The 17,610-nt window shown below is 43.7% G+C and overlaps 1 long non-coding RNA gene across 12 annotated transcripts; it reads right to left on the bottom strand.

Annotated features, from left to right (window-relative positions):
* Positions 1-1,234: 1,234 nt before the first annotated feature.
* On the bottom strand, positions 1,235-17,346 carry LOC124661081. Of its 12 annotated transcripts, none has more exons than XR_006990091.1 (14): positions 17,254-17,346; positions 16,853-17,161; positions 16,689-16,786; positions 16,244-16,535; positions 15,295-15,586; positions 12,846-13,163; positions 12,202-12,631; positions 9,523-9,759; positions 9,144-9,259; positions 6,016-7,089; positions 5,213-5,284; positions 3,577-3,868; positions 2,291-2,455; positions 1,235-1,637 (listed from the first exon to the last, which is right to left on the bottom strand). It is a non-coding gene; the product is annotated as an uncharacterized LOC124661081 (long non-coding RNA). The 12 variants fall into 12 exon arrangements; XR_006990084.1 differs by lacking the exon at positions 16,689-16,786 and having other exon boundaries at positions 12,202-12,318; positions 12,536-12,631; positions 16,849-17,161; XR_006990083.1 differs by lacking the exon at positions 16,689-16,786 and having other exon boundaries at positions 12,202-12,318; positions 12,531-12,631; positions 16,849-17,161.
* Positions 17,347-17,610: the final 264 nt, after the last annotated feature.

The raw sequence follows: 17,610 nt of genomic DNA on the forward strand, positions 1-17,610 counted from the left end.
GCGTGAGGGTCCTCTGCGGCTTGATCACCCCACTAAGAAGCTTCGTGCGGCCATGCTCCGCGCCGCTCCCCGCCACCATAATCGCCGTCAAGTCGGTCTCCTGCTCAATAGGATCATCCACCTCCGGATGAAGACCCTTGAACACCGAGCAGTACTTCTCCAACTCCTCTTCGGCATAGCCGAAGTACTCGGGCAGCGAGGGCTGAGGCTGGCTCAGATCGGGCTGCTTCAGCTTCATCTTCTGCCACCCTCCCACCTCGGTGAGAGGCTCCCCGAGTTCCGCCTCCTGCACAGCAAGATAAATGTTATGTGTATCAAGTAGTAATATGAGGGGAAATAAATGCAAGTTGTTCCATGTATATATGTACCTTGTGCTTCCTGTAGCGCTCAGTGCTGCGGCTTCCCGCACTGTGTGTTCCTCCAGTGCCCCGGTTTGCCTTGTTGCGCGCGCTCTTGGCGGTTGCTCGTGGTTAGCTTCTATTTATCGACGAGCCAGCAGAGCAGGTTTGAATTTAGAGGAGAGGGAATCAACAAATGTAGAAGAGCGGGAAGAGGCTGAGTTTTCGGTTCTATGCTCCTTTTGTTGATTGACGCCGCTAGTCTAGGGAAACCAAACAGCCAACATCCCAGTAAATTTGTCATTAATTATGTGAGTTGAAGCCGCTGGGTAGAGATGGGTGAAAATTAATGTATGCGTGGAATTCAAGTGGACTCCGACCTAATGGTTGATTTCTCGAAATAATGATTCCGCGAACCACTCCATATCTCATGGAAACTAGCACAATGATCGGGGGTCTCTCCCATGTTTGTTTTCTCCTCGTATTTCCTGTGAGCTTTTGAAGGAACGCAACGAACGCATCTTGAACAGTTGAACCAACGTGCTGCTCAACAAAATTGTTGGCACTGCTTCGGACTGGTGTGCTGTCAGAGAGGGTCCTTGTGTGACCTACTGAACCGATCAAAAGAGCCGGACTAAGGATTTTGCTCCTGGCCTAGCTATTTCATTTTAGACTTAGCGATGTGCAGCTGGCTTTCATTTGTGCTTAGTCACGCCAACTTGTTTGTATCACAAACACCTTTCCTGCTTTGTTTTCTTCAGCTAAGATACACATTTTTTGTATGTGATGGAAAAAATTATATATATATTAATTTTACCACCGAATCATCATTGCAGTTCACACAACACACCAGCTAGAGGATGCTTTCTATCAGCATCGAAATAAAGACCGAGCTCCAAGACAAGGGTGGTTTTTGTTCATTATGTGACACAATGCATGCATCAACATATTAATAGCCATTATCATTAGATATTGACTTTACAGCAAATGGTGGGCTTGCTCTCATGTATTTGTATCAAACAAATCTACCAAAGCACATAACATACAATTGAACAACAATCCCTTACCCTACTACAGAGCTGCATATCCCTTACCTACAACGAATTATGCGCTACAAAATCTTCATGCCAAACAAGAACTGTGCTGGCGGACGGTGGTGAAGAGATTCCCTCGGCAGGAACTTCACAATTTGTTGATGGGATGGCCGTCGACAAATCATCAATACAAAAAGGTGGTATACTGCACCAATGAGTTTGACACGAGCTTCTGACCATCTCCCGCAAATATTTCAGAAGCAACCTGAAAAGCACTTTAAGAACAAGGAACACGATAAGAAATCTGGAAGATGACATCTCCAAGCTAAAATTGCAAAACCACACTGCAAATATTTACACCTAACTTCAAGCACCTTAAGAATAACTACATATTTTTCTGTCATCGTTATTCTGAGCAACTTATTTCACAAAAACATGTGCAAAGATACAAAGCCTCTAATAACCTATCTATTTGATACACACATTCAGAGACAGTCTCTTCTAGATTTGTTCTAATATTCATGCATGAGACCTGAACACGCACCTGGTGTTTTCTTTAGAAATAAAAAGATGGGCACAAAAAAGTTCTCAAAATCAATGTATCATTCCATACTGCCTAGTATTTCTTTTAATGGGTCACTAATATAACTATTCATAAAATCTGTTTAACACAGACAAGCTAGCTAGCATGGGCATCAGGAAAAAATAACTAAGTATTCACATGCACATCAGCTAGCTAGCATCAGGAAAAACAACATAATACACTTGTGCAGCGCAAATCGTCCAAAAAAATACTTTTGAAGCATCATCACTTCTCAAGTCATGTCACACAACAGGCACATTCATGTGACTCGGATAGACAAAAAGCGTGTTTTGCCTGCCGTAGATGCTTAGTCAGTCAAGACGAGGGTCGATCACCTTAGCACCTTCATATCCATGCATAATAGGTATGAGAATGTGAGGTGTCTCATCGGCTGTGTGGTCTTGCGAGCATGTCTGACGAGACAACTAGGACGAACCGCATGGGGAAGGAGGGCATCCCCTCGTTGGCGCCCAATGGCTCCTTGGTTCATGGTGGTTCTCCTGCAAACCCCACACTCCACAACATTATTTGTTTCATCGGATTCCATTATTCGCGAAAGATAACTTATAAAGCATACAACCAATAACCAACATTTTTTCCAGCAAAAAGGATTGAGAATGCAATTAAATATTAGGTTACACATAACATCAAACCTCTTCTTGGAAAGGATCTCCATTCAAGATCAAACCCTGGAGACCTAGTATTTCTTTTAACGTATCATTACATACTATCTGGTATTACTTTTAAGGGGTCACTGATGTAACTATTCACAAAATTTGTTCAACACAAAGAATTAGTTCATGCCATCATCTGCACAATCTGGCTAGCTACCCGCAGAAAAAAAAAAACTAAGTATGCACATCAGCTAGCTAGCATCAGGACAAACAACATACTAGGCTTGCGCAACACAAATCATCCAAACTAGCTGACCATATCACAGAATCATAATCACATCTTCGATCATATCAGACACCAGTCTAATTCATGCAACTCATGTAAACAAAAAACATGTTTTGTCTGCCTAGGTCCTTAGGTGGTCCAGGCGATAGTTCATCAGCTTAGTACCTTAACATCCATGCATATTAGGTAATAGGGTGTGACGTGTGTTACCGGCTACGGCCTTTCAAGCACGTCCGAGGAGACAGCTAGGACAGGACCACACGGGGAGGGAGGGCATCGCCTTGCTGGCGTACATCAGCAAAACTATGTTCCCTTGGTTCATGGTGGTCAGACCCGTCTCCAGGATTTGGAGGATCCGGTGCGACTTACAAAATAAGATGTAAAACAAAATCATGCGTTTACTTTACCATATATCTTCACTAAGTGCTCTTCCATACAATTTACATAAATATATTAAGTATTTATTCTTAAAGAGTAAACTTAGCACTTAAGTAATAAGCGAACCTCATGTTATACCAAAAAGCATCACCCATCGAGTATTTTTTAAATCAAGTCTTCAGTCATATTTTTATAAATAATATTCTGCAAGATATTTCTCAAGTGCTATTGTCACCAATCCAACTTGGCGTGTGATTAATCTTCAGCAGGAATTGCGAAATTAACAAAATAATTCAAGAAATAAATTAATTCAACACTACTAGACAAGTTGAAGAAGTCATACCTTGACGCATGATCGTTGATGTATGATTTGTTAGCAGAGGGGCCACACCGTCAAGCACCAGGAACTACTGAACACCAATTCACCAATTCCATCGGTGGCAAGAGCGAACAGGAACAGGTGAAGACCAATTCGATTTCTTTCGGCCGATCTGCGGTATCATCGTGTCGCTCTTGCTCTCGCCTGCCCTCGATCGCGCACGGCACAACAGTCGAGCAAAAAAAACAACCGATCGCGCCCGCACCATCTAGGTTGGACCGCTGGAGCTGATTGATCTCCAGCGTGGCCTTATGGGCTGCAGAAACAAATCAAATAGGCCGGCCATCACCATGCAGTCTTTTACGGTAGAAGACAGTCGGACAAAGTATTAGGCAGATAAAATTTGGGGGCCCCTGGAGTTCGGGGGTCCTGTTCGGTTGATCAATTCGATCATGGCCATCGACGGCCCTGATGGTGGTCCTACAAACCCCACACTCCACAACATTAGTTATTCTATAAGATACCATTATTCATGAGAGGTAACTTATAAAGCATTAATCCAACAAGCAACATTTTTTCCAGCCAAAAGGATTCAGAATGCAATTAACGATTAGCTAGGTTACACAGAACATGAAACCTCCTCTCAGAAAGGTTCGCCATTTGAAATCGAATCAAAGGGATACCTAACCAGAAGCATTCATTTCTATCTTTCAGAAAAAATTACCATAGTAGCCTTGTCCACTTCATTAGGCCTTCAAACTCCTGGTGTCAAATCCAAAAGATTGATACAGATAAACTACAACTAGACACCGGTCTACATAAATCAAAAAATCAAATCATATATATGGATCCTAATACCGTTTGGCACATCTGCAGAGCTAATTATCAATTACATGGAAGATATTTATTCATGCTACTAATGATCATCTGAATAAAAGTTCGAGGCATAATTCAGGTCACAACAACCATGCGTTGCACTAACAGGAACACAAATCACTTAATAATCATGAGCTTACTCGTAAATAAATGCATGAAGAATGATTCACATGTCTTGCTTCTCGCTACCACAACAGATGCTGAAGGACCATCACTATCATATTACTTCCATAACACATCACTAACATGGAGAATGAGGAATTCTAGTATATCATCCAGAGAAAACAACTCATCACTTCCAAATAGCAAGTTATGATCTATAGAAAATAAAACAGGGTGCGCCAAGACAAGGAATTGGCAAATCTAGGAACAGTTTCAATGTCAGGAAATGATTCGTCAATAAAAAGGCATCTCTCAGCAACCAGCAGCACATGCATCACTTAGATAAGCAATAGAGTTTAACTTGAGGGTCAACAAAACAACCACAGTAGGGAGCAATACCACATTGAGAACAGGTTTAGGTTATAGAGAAAATTAGGTGAACATTTCATGGATTCAGAGAAAACTGAGTTTACAATTAATTAACCGAAACCTTTATGCCATCTTTTCCTCCTGGTTACCGTTGAACAACGTAACTTGATGGTCAGCTCTAAAGCTGATATGCACAGAAGAATAAATTCGGAGGAGGGTTTCAACTTGAACCCACAGTAGCACAAACTAGCTCAAAGCAACAACTATAGCATTGCAAAGGCACAAATTTTTCAGTAAAAGGCAGGGGGCACACCTAAATAGTTGTTCTTGTCTGCATGGTCATCTGAGTGGAGCTAGTCCGGTCTTGATTTCTTCTCTTCTTTACCTTAAAATCAAAACACAAATGTTTTATAGTAGTGGTAACCTTGTGAGAGTACAAGTAAACTAGACTGGCCTCAAATTTTTAGTGAGGGTAGTAATTAAACCAAGGTGACAATAAGTAGCACCCTAGTCCAAGCCCAATTAGCAAATTTTGATCAAGGCAACATATTTAGAAAACAACATCCAAGCTATCAAATCATGAGCAAAGCAACACTAGTAACATGTAAATCATAGGCCAACTAGCACATACACCAACTAAATGTTAACAAAATACATGTTTTCGTCGACTTCACTATTGCAGTACGCATGCACTAGAATTTAAATCTAAAACAACTATCACGAATCATAAGGTTCAGTTTCTTCTTGTTCTTTGCATCCTTCTCAATAAGTAGGCAAACAAAGTAATGATTTACAAAGTTCCCTGCAGTCAAGAATATAGCCTAAAGTCAGAAATAAGGAGCATGTAGTTTAAGGTGGTCTGTTAAAAAGGAAACCAACCCTTGCAGGTATGTGCTACTGTACAGAGGCTTCACTGAAACACTATTGTGTTTATTGGTTATTTTACACAACCTAGAGCTAGTTCTGTGGCTTTTAGTTCAGTCCCTCATACCTAAGTTTGTGGTGCTATCCCATCCAAACTACCAAAATCAGGAACCACAACTGATAGTTAAAAGGAATTAGAATTGATAGAACAAATAAGAAGAAAACAGAACAAAAGTCCACCACTGTTCTTACCGAATGCTAATAAGTGCTTACTCCACAACCAGATGAGCAGCAATTGTACATGCATAAATACATATGTGCATCAGCAAACAAAAAGGACACCTTGGTCCAGATAATCAGGAATCATTAGCATGCATGAAACCCAAGTATCACTTGGGTAGTTCTGTATAGGAAAATGAAAAACTCTCTCGAAAAACAAATTTGAAGCGTGTTCTGCTGGACTTTAAGTGAAAAATATATTTGAAATCTTCAACAATACCTTAGACATTACTAACCTGAGTATGCTCATAAACAAGGACAATGCCTCCATGCAAGGTAGGCCAGTACAAGGTAATTCATATTTTTTTCGAGAAAACCCAAATATGAACAGAGGCTAGTACAAGGTAATTCATATTTATTTCTAGGAAACACAACGGAATTATTTCAATGAAAACATAGATGTTGTTACTACGCAAGGTAATTCATATTGGATGATTAAAACTACAAAAGATAAATGTTTAGAATTGAAATCTATATTTGGATTGTCCTAATAGTGCTAAACCCAAACTTTCCATCCAACTGATGAATTCCAGTAATGTCTTAACTGGTTTTGGCTATGCAAATGGGTTGGATGTTATGCAGGATGTGCTCACGGCCTAAGAGTCGAGCGAAATACAAAAGATTAGATCAATATGAAAATAAATCGATGAAAGCACAAGGATGTACCTATTCTCAAAAATATTTGTGATCTAAAATAACTATGAACGGTACAGATATATTAGGAATAAAAACAAATATATGGCTGCACATATTTAATTTACAACAGAAACAAACACCTCTGCCTTGAAATTCCAGGAGCATCAACGATCTTACCTACAATCACGACATAGATTCCCCACCTAAAGACTAGTTGGAGATATCCCTACTATGGTCTCCATAGTGACCACGTGGACTTGGGCTGCATCCTCTCCTCATGTAACCCTGTGGTGATGATGGACGGTAATCATATCACCTTCCCTTACGGACATAAATACAAGAAAAATAACATGTACCAGAAGCCATCAGGTAGCAAAAGCAGAATCTTGAAACAGAATAATGAAGATGATTCTGAAAAGCAAGAATGTTAACAAGATGCCAAAAGCTTTGTTAGGCTCTGCAAAGAGTAGATGTGTTGCTAATGCCAATAGTGAATTAAACAAAAAGCTGCATTTCATAATACAAAGAAGCCTATTTCATGATGTGTTATTCAAAGGGGCAACATTACGACCAAATAAGAAGAAAAAAGGATAAACAATAAGAGCATCACCTACGTTTCATCATTACTCTGTTTCAAGAATCTGTTTTTGTTGCGCACACCTAGATGAGCATCTAGTGTATGCGTCCAGCAAGCTGCAGGTCTCATCTACCATGGCTATCATCTAGTACTCACATCATTGCACAAGGAGACAAACATTATGGTCAGCAAGCGACCTTTCTTATGTTGCTGCCTTTTCATTCAACAACCTAAGCTCACAAGCTAAAACAGTTTACATGTTTCCATCTAGTACTTGTCTTGTATTTTTTTAGCGCAATCTTATCACGTACCAAAACCATGATTAGGAACATGCACGACTAGCATAGTACTTGTCTTGTATTGTAAGGATTTTAGCATGTACACCGATCTTTAGTTCATATATAAATTTATCAAAAACCTGAAAAAATAGATCTTATAAACATATATACTCATAACACTAAATACAGGGCCAACCTATCTTGAACAAAGACCCCTATGCATCCACAACATTCTTATACCCATCAATATAACCAACAGCTTACAAGATAGCCAACAAGGAGATGAAGGCACCGGCCTATCTTGACCATACAAGACAAACATATCAACTAAAGAAGGATGTTGATGCAAGATAAATGTGCATGTTTATAATGCTAACATACTTTGCCAATGTAATGCTAACATAGAAGTAGAGGTCAATGTTGGAACAGTTGACAAACATGGGCAAGTTTATAATGCTAACATACTTTGTCAATGTAATGCTAGCATAGAAGTAGAGGTCAATGTTGGAACAGTTGACAAACATGTGCAGGTGGAAACTGAACCTGGCCAAGTTTTGAACATAATAATGTTGACCTTAATACGAAGGTGCACTAAGCAAAACAGACCCACACCACACACATATGAATGCACAAAGCCTTACATTAGGTAATTTTCCTTGAAGACAAGTGCAAGCTCCAACTATGCTTACGAGTCCTCTACTAGATTAGGATCAGAACAAAAAAAAAACAATGCAATTTGTATAATCTAAACAGAAGAGTAAAAGGACATCACAGAAAAAATTTAGCATCAACATCGCATAGTCCAAAATCCTCAACAAAAGAGAGAATCACTAGAAGTCTAGAACATCACATTCCATGATCAAATCCTACAAACTGTACCACCACCACTGAAATCTAAACCAGCAGGTATCAGAGAGTGCGCAGAGCATGATTTTTTAGTGGCCAAGTCAAGCCAAGTCACCATGGTTGCGGCTTGTGACTTGTTGGCTTGACTGAGTGACTTAGCTTGATTAGTCACCCTGAGTCGCCATGGCAGTAAAAAGAGCACTACTGCATGTGATTCTCTCCTTTGCATAGCCAATTGATGCCATATGAAGGAAGTTGGCATGTCATCTATCGTATCCAGGCCAGACAGACCTAACTAACCGCTCCCAGCTCTCACCCGCTCACTAAACCTAGCACTCCATCACTTGAGTCCTCGTAGCACCGTCAGCCCGTAGGCGCACTCCCGCACGCAGCCACGCTCAACCCTCTCCCCTCAAACCCTTTCCTTCCTTTGCACCGCCAGCGAGGAGTGACGGCAGCTCGAGCCCCTCCTCCCGAGCTCCGCCCTTTCTCTCCCTTTACACCTCTTTCTCACTGAAATCCTGAGGCGGGAGAGACCCTATACCCCCCCCCCCCCCCCCAAAAAAAAACAAAATTTCCAGCAGGCAACGGGTGACTATCAGTCGCCGATGTATAGTCACTATCAAACCATCAAGTCATGCGTCTCGCCCCATGAGTCGGGTCGCTTGCAGTGACCTAGGCAAGACGCATCGACTCGGCGACTATACATCGACTCAAAAAGCGTGCATGGCATGGAGGAAAGAAGGAGAGAAGCAGAAGCTCACTCAAACTGGGTCTATCATGAAGCAGCAGCTCGTGGACGTTGTTAGGGAAGACATCAGCATAAGCAGTAGCCCAGGTAGGTGACCAGCAGCTCTTCCTCCACAATGAAAAAATATACCTGTGCAACACAAGAACTTCATTACCACATACAAATCGGGGGCTTGCCAAAAGGAAATATGACAAAGTACCAAAACATAGGAACTAACTTAATTTGGTTGTTTCTGTCATATTAGCTATCATACCACGATAGAATACATTACACAAATACCCATCACATAGATCGATAAAGTCTAGCGATACACATGATTACTAAATCATCATGATAACTACAAATATTCTAGATATATGAACATTATAATCATTTAATCATATCTGACTTACATAGGTAGGTTACTATGTTCCAAACATGTTTATAAATCCACGGATACTCGCTGGAATTCAAGCCACCTTGCTGGCAGGTAGTTAAACATTGAGGAGTTCAGGATTCCATTATCAACTTTTCTTGATTACTCCTCTTGCTCTTCCCCACCGGACACCAGCAGTAGCATCATCGGTGGCCTCACCGGCACAGCAGCTCTGGGTTGCGCGGAGAGGCGCTATCCAGGGCAATCCATTGACCTATAAAACATAATCAGAGCTAGAAATGAGCTGGAAATTAATTTTGTACATAGAACTAGAGTATACATGTGCAAAGTGCAATGAACATATTTAGAAAGAGAAAGCATGATCGTTCACAAGGATATAATCATATAATGTCGTACAAGAAATGCCATTATCAACGCGAATGTGTGTGGAAATTCATTTGATGTGGAATCAGATTTTTTCTCTGCAAACCTTAGTGAAAACTTAAACGACTAGTAAGTAGTAGGTTCAAAGAAAATAGAAGTTCCATCAGTGCTTATGTTGTGTCGTTAGTAGTATAGCAGTTGCGAAAATTAGAGTCAAGTTCAATTACTACAGGATAAAACAGATTAGGTAAAATAGGGTAACGTGAGAGTTAAAAGAGTCCTAGTTGTGTTCTATAGATCTTGTAGTCTCCTGGCGGCTGGTCCTCTTGATCCCTCCACCAGGTCTTGAGTCAGCACCAGTCCTAGTCGTATCTTCTATTTGCTCTTCCCGATCCCTCTGATTTCTATCCATCCCTATCCCCTTCTATTAGATCTAATCGCCAGCAACAGTGACTAGATGCTCATCCTCCTGTGTCACATCCCTATCACCATCGTAGCTCTAAGTGGCCACAACAACATATGTATGACAAGCAGAAAACAATCAAAATAAGAATCGAGTCCTATACATGTACTAACCGACAAGTTCTAAATTAAAGTAAACTAGATTTCCCTCTTCCATACATATGCATGCTTTCTCAACTGCCTCCACGTCCAGTCATCAATGGGGAAAAACCAACAAATATCAAGTATGTGTGCAACCAGGTCACACTTCGATCCCTCGGGAATCATACACCTTCACATCACACCTGAAGCTGTGTACTAGTAATAATCTGGATACGAGAAAAAGGCAGCTTTTCCGAAACAATTAAAAAAGACAGGAATTTTCTAGCAGATTTGTGGCCTAATCCAGGTAATCGACATGCGATGCTAGCATCGGGACCAAACCCTAAACCTTCACATGCATCATGATAATTATGCAAGATTCACACTGCTAACAAATTCAACATGTTTGAACGAACGGGATTTAGAAGGAATGGGTAGTATCCTCCCATAGATGGAACAAAGAATTATCCACAAACCCATAGTTACATTTGCATAGTTTTTCGAGAAAACGCAAAGGACCTTTGCGTTTCATTTCATTGAAAAGATAGATAGTTATTTACATCCTCCTAGGAGGCAGGGTGAGGTACAAAAGCATGAACATCAGTGCACATCCCAGGTTGGTGGCAGCACTACTCGTAGGCCCTGGGCCCCTGCCCTAGCCCAAGTCCTAAGCTCATCCTTGATGTTTTGCAGCAAGAGTTGCAAGGAAGGTTGGGCTCCATCAAAGACGCAAGAGTTTCTGTGTTTCCAAGTCATCCATGGGATCAGGAGCGTGGCGGAAGCAAGTCCTTTGCGGAGAGGCGCAGGTGTGTCCTGCTTGGCGTGGTGCCACCAGTCCATGAGGCTGGGCTCGCCTAACAAAAGTATTTTCTGGAGATAGATACAGGCTTGCATAGTCATCCTAACAAAAGTATTTTTTGGAAGATAGATACAGGCTTTTATTTGATTGGACATTGTTTTTCACAAGTGCATCTTGCCAAACCATTTCGTAAATGTAGTACAAATATTTTCTCAGCTATCAAGATGTTTAGAGAAGGAACAAAATGATCTCTACTTGAATAATATAGCCTACAAAGATATTGGCGTATAAATCAAAATATGGCCTTTTCGCAATATTGACAGTGCAAACCTTGCAAAGTACAAGTTTGAACACAAATGAAAACCACTTCAGCCTTTGTATTAATAAATATTATGAAAATGAGTTATCATCCTAGGGATCATTCTATTGAAAATTTACTAAGCAGGATTTCGACTGTGAATTTATCAGTTTGGCCTGCATAACTGTTTTCCTTCAGCAAGGCCAGCTCCAAATGAAACAAAGTAAACATTGATACTTGTATGAACATAAGAAGGTATAACTAGGCAGCTAGGACAGTGCAAGCTCTTTAGCATACCAAAAAAAACATGTGTAGGCAGCTAGGACAGGGAAAGCTCTTTAGCATACCAAAAAAAACATGTGTAGTACTAGACGAAACTGGGATTCATCCACAAACCCTCCATAACGATTTGCATAGTCAGTGAACCCAGCAGAAGATGTAGCCAGTTTCTCTAAATTTTTCATACGTTGATACCTCGCGCGCCCCCACCAAGACCATGTATGACCCTCAGGTACCCAAATTCCTTGCAATATCATCACCATATCGAAAGGCCTGCTTGCCTACCTCATAAGAACAACCATAAACAACTAGATGGTCTTCACCGCCATCCAAATCGATTTGTGACAGCAAACAAACTTATTTAGCGGGGAAATTTGATGTAATTCTTTTTTATTAGCTTGTGTATTGCTCACCAGTGAGATCAACTATACAGGGAATGCAGCGTAGATGCCAATGTCTGATTGCTCTCGGAAGGGCACAACATCATCGAGATTCTTCCGGGCCTAATAGAGCCTACGTATGCCCTTCACCTACAACAACACAATCATAAACCAGATGCATCCGTCCACATGAGAAAGTGAGCTAGTTAACTGTGAAATCAATCAACTTTATTTATTCCGCTCTCACACAACAAAATAGAGAAGTAGTCAACTTTATTCGGTGGCTATTTTTTATTTTTTAACAATAACTACATGAGCAGTTGGTACAAATAAAAGAGATTTTAACGGGAAGGAAGTAATACACAACATGGCGGCAGAAGGTGTGCTCTTGGTGGAGCATAGCATGCCTAATGCAAGCAACTCCAGATCCATGACCACGACCATGGTCTCCTCCTGTGCATGGCTAGCAACAACCAAGAGAAAAGGGTTAGTAATTCAGATCGAAAAAATCATCCAACAGAAGAAAAACTGAAGGACCATACAAACATTCTCACTTTATTAATTTTTCCTAGTCTATTTCTCGCATTTGGAAAGAACATAGATGATGCACACATACACATGAGCATGTGGAGCAACCATAAATACCAAGCAACCTGGGCTAGATAGAGTGAGATTACCTTGACGCCATACTTGATGGGCCAGCTGGTAAGCGTGCCCCTCCTAGACACGCCGTGCTCAAGGTCATCCATGCCCGAGCAGCAGACGGTAGTGTCCTCTCCGGGACAGTAGTAGCACCCTGGCGAGAGTGGTGTCGACAGCGGTGAACCCGGGCGGCAAAGGCACCACACCAGAACCACGTGCGCTGCAGAAACAACAAACGGGTCGAGCCCTACTTCCTCCTCGAAGTACAAGCCCTACTAATAGCATCCTGAGAGGTATCTTCGGCCTCCATGACACAAACACAGTCGCTGGATCCACCAATTCGCTCCATTGACCTGCATCAATATTATAGCAAATATGAGTGTTTGGTACAATATCAAAATAGACAGCATAGACAAAAATCTAGTTACGCTTGAATCTAAAGAAATGTGATGAACATCTCTCTGTTGTTGCACTCTGAAGATCCACACATATCAAACTAGACATATTTTTCTAACTTAGGTTAGCATGTCAATTTATTTATATAGCAGACCAAATTTCAGTTGTTGCGTTCATATACAAAATCTTTTCCATTTAACCCAAATAAATTCTCCTCGTGAAAGGGCTTTCTTACAAGTGAATAGCAGAGCTAAAACATTCAAACATAACAACAAGAAACCTACACCTTGGCAGGATCCATTATATATATTTTAGAAAAATCAAAACTGAAAGTAAGTAATCTAGCTGCTTTTTAAACATAAGGCTCGAGAGCCCAGCTTTAAATTAATAAAGCCCTCAACCGGCTAGGATACATAGGTGCTGATTACACAAACTTGAAGAGGATAAAAGAAAGAGGCAAAGCCCTAGAGGAACTACAAAGAATTCCACCCGGCAGCGCCACCAAAGTACCCTCATGTACAAGCTACGGAGAACTGCCGTGGATGGAAAGAGACAAGGCAAGCGAAGAGGAGAAGCACCAGCGTCAAAGAGGTGAAGATCCGGCTCTAAGACCGCCTCGCCGTGCTGCTGCAGAAGGAGGGACCCTTCCCTCCTCACCCAGGTTCGAGGGTGTCGTACCACCGGCCACCACAGAACATACAGGTGGTTGAGCGCCCAAAAAAGCCTTGAACTTGCTGACTGCCGCCACAAGCCTCACCACAGCCACACCCAAACCGCACCACTGTCATTGTCACCACACTGATAGCCCTCTGTCCCCTCGACCCAAAGCAGCGCCTCCAAGGAGGAGAACGACGCAGTGCACCATCGTCGCCCAGCCGTAGCCTGAGTTTTCACCCGGGAAGAAGAGCAATAGGGGGAGGGTTACCTCACCAGCCCTTCAAGAAGGAGAACGGCGATAGTATCGTCGTTGCCGATGTGGCTGGCACCGAGCCAGCCAAGAGTTTCCCCCGGCAACTCCCCACAGAACTCGCACGGACGCAGAACGGGCAGTTCGAGGACCAACCATGCTGTATCTGGCGCAGAGAGACCGAGCAGTGGAGACGCCAACGAACAGACGAAGAAAGCGCCGGAGCACTACTACACCGCAACCAGCCGACCGCCGGCTCCTCACCGTCCCCACGGCCAAGAAGACCGGCCAGCACCAGCGAACGCCACCCGCCCCGGTCGACGTCCCCACCCACCGTCCAGGGCCGCCGCCCCGGTGTCCAAACTCAGCCCGCTGAAGATCCGAGGGAACACGGTGGACAACAGAGCAAGGGATTCGCGTCCGTAAGCGCGCAACAGCCAGCAACATCACCACGACCCTGGAAGTGGCCAGAGCGGCACCGGCCCGAGCACGAGGCGGCCGCCCTGGTCGCGCTGCCCGTCCGGCTCCACTTGCAGGGCGTTGCGCCGCCACCAGACCGTCATGGCACCGTGGTCGACCACCCTCGCGCCGCCCGCCTCCATCAGCCACCCCGAGCAGGCACAGCCTGCAGAGCCGCCACGCCGCCGTCGAGCGGCCGCGCCGCCACGCCCCCTGCCCAGCGTAGCGCCTCCAAGCACGTAACGATGCCGCCCGCGCCGCCATCACCGCGAGGAGGAGAGGAGACACCCCACTGCCGCCGACGCCGCCCGAGCTTCGCCCGGTGGCGCATCCTGGCGGCGGCGAGGCAGGAGAGGAGGAGGACGTGGCTGGCGGCGGCGGCGCACTAGGATTTCGCCCTGGAACTCGCGAGAGCCCAGGACGAAACGTTTTCCTAATCTAGCTGCTTTAGAAATAGGATATCCAAATCTGTAACCAAATACATAAAGAGTTGATTTGTAGCTCTCATTGAACTCACAAAAATAGCACAACACACTAGACGGCTACATCACAAATAAAATATCAAGGGAACATAGTATTTCTGAACCAAAATTTCAAGAATTCTTACACTTCACAAACCCATCCTCAGATTTTGCAAGAACCATACATAATGCACACACAGAGATGAGCATGTGCAGCATCTATACATACCAGCACAGTAGTATTGGAGTGAGTGAGATTACCTTGGCGCCGCACTTGATGGTAATGCCAGCAAGTGTCCATCCTAGACACGTCATGCTTGAGGTCATCCACGGCCATGCCGCAGGAGGGCTGTGTCCTCTCCAAGAACATACGTGGATCCAGGGACAGATTCGTCGGTGGTGAACCCAAGCAGAGAGGGCGCCACACCAGAACCAACAAATGTCCCCACTTCCTCCTCGAGGTACAGGTCCTACTAGTAGCATTCTGACCACGGTGGTAGATTGATGTGAGGGATGCATAGCCGAGTGTTGCCGCCAGAGCCGCTCCATTTACCTACATCAACATTATAGCCAATATGACCGCTAGGTAGACAACATAGATAAAATCAGGAAAGGTTCAATCTAAAGATTTGTGGTAGACATTTCTCTGATGTTGCACTTTATAAGATCCACAAATATCAATCCTCAAACTAGACAGATTTTTTCTAACTTAGGTTAGCATGTCAATTTATTTATATAGCAGACCAAATTTCAGTTGTTGCGTTCATATACAAAATATTTTCCATTGAACCCAAATAAATTCTCCCCTCGTGAAAGGGCGTTCGTACAAGTGAATAGCAAAGCTAAAACATTCAAACATAACAACAAGAAACCTGCACCTTGACAGGATCCATTATATATATTTTACAAAAAAAAAAATAAGTAATCTAGCTGCTTTAGAAATAGGATGTCCAAATCTGTAACCAAATACATAAAGAGTTGATTTGTAGCTCTCATTGAACTCACACAGAAAGCACGACACACTAGACGGTTACATCACAAATAAAATATCAAGGGAACATAGTATTTCTGAACCAAAATTTCAGGCATTCTTACTCTTCACAAACCCATCCTCAGATTTTGCAAGAACCATACATAATAAACACACAGAGATGAGCATGTGCAGCATCTATACATACCAGAACAACAGTATTGGAGTGAGTGAGATTACCTTGGCGCCGCAGTTGATGGTAATGCCAGCAAGTGTCCATCCTAGACACCTCATGTTTGAGGTCATCCACGGCCATGCCGCAGGACGGCTGTGTCCTCTCCAGGAACATACGTGGATCCAGGGACAGATTCGTTGGTGGTAAACCCAAGCAGAGAGGGCGCCACACCAGAACCAACAAATGTCCCCACTTCCTCCTCGAAGTACAGGTCCTACTAGTAGCATTCTGACCACGGTGGTAGATGGATGTGAGGGATGCCTAGCCGAGTGTTGCCACCGGAGCCGCTCCACTTACCTACATCAACATTATAGCCAATATGACCGCTAGGTAGACAACATAGATAAAATCAGGAACGGTTAAATCTAAAGATTTGTGGTAGACATTTCTCTGATGTTGCATTCTATAAGAACCACAAATAACCATTCTCAAATAGACAGATTTTCTGACCTAGGTTCGTATGTCAATTTCTTTATATGCGCATAATAGGCCAAATTTCAGGTTGGTCCTGCAACATACAGAATCCTCTCCCAGGAAAATCGATGTACCTTGTGAAAAAGGAGCGTTCATACTAGTACAACTAAAATACTGAAACAGGAAAAGTGCGAACCTACAGGTCGATAGGATTGATCATATCCATCTATAATTAGAAGCTGCCGCAGAACTGAGAGTAGATTCATGTCTTGGCAGGACAAGATGAACATTGATCGGCTGCTGAGCCATCCATTTGGCAGCAAGCGTCGCTGCCGCCGACAGACTGTTGGTCTGGCCGTGACGGCTGTATCTTGCACATATTGCAGGACGCTGCGCCTACGCGCACGTCCAGGCTTGCCTCGTAGCCCATCATGGATACTGGCTGCCTCCTTGAGTTTGCTCGCGCACAGCTTCAGCTCCGAGCATCCTCTCCTCCTGGTCCGGCTGGTCTGGTCGGGGGAAATAATCGATTTTGAAGTCGGACAGATTAAATTGGGGGAGAAGAAAGAGGATTCCAAATTGAACCTAGGCCAATCAATACCTTGAGCACGCATGCCTCTGTAGATGCCGACGACGGCGGTGGTCGACATCATCGGCGGTGTGCGCTGCATCGTGGCCGACGCCAGGGTTGGCGTGGCGGATGGTGGCTGTGGTGATATTCTCTCCGGGTGGAAGTCGAGGTAGGCCTAGCTCCTCCGATTCAGGCGCATCATCCGCCGCCGGCTCACATACCACCGGTGTCCGGTGGGGAGGCGACGCCGGGGAAGCTGTCGAGCAGGTGACGCAGGTGCTTGGCGGGGGCGCGGGGATGTGGGCGGCGATTGAGTGGGCCGGGAGAAGGAAGCGCAGGCGAACGGAGAGGCGGGATGCGGCGGCGGTGTGGTCTCAGGGTCGATGG

This window comes from Lolium rigidum, chromosome 6, assembly GCF_022539505.1.
Source record: "Lolium rigidum isolate FL_2022 chromosome 6, APGP_CSIRO_Lrig_0.1, whole genome shotgun sequence".
Classification (NCBI taxonomy): Eukaryota; Viridiplantae; Streptophyta; class Magnoliopsida; order Poales; family Poaceae; genus Lolium; species Lolium rigidum.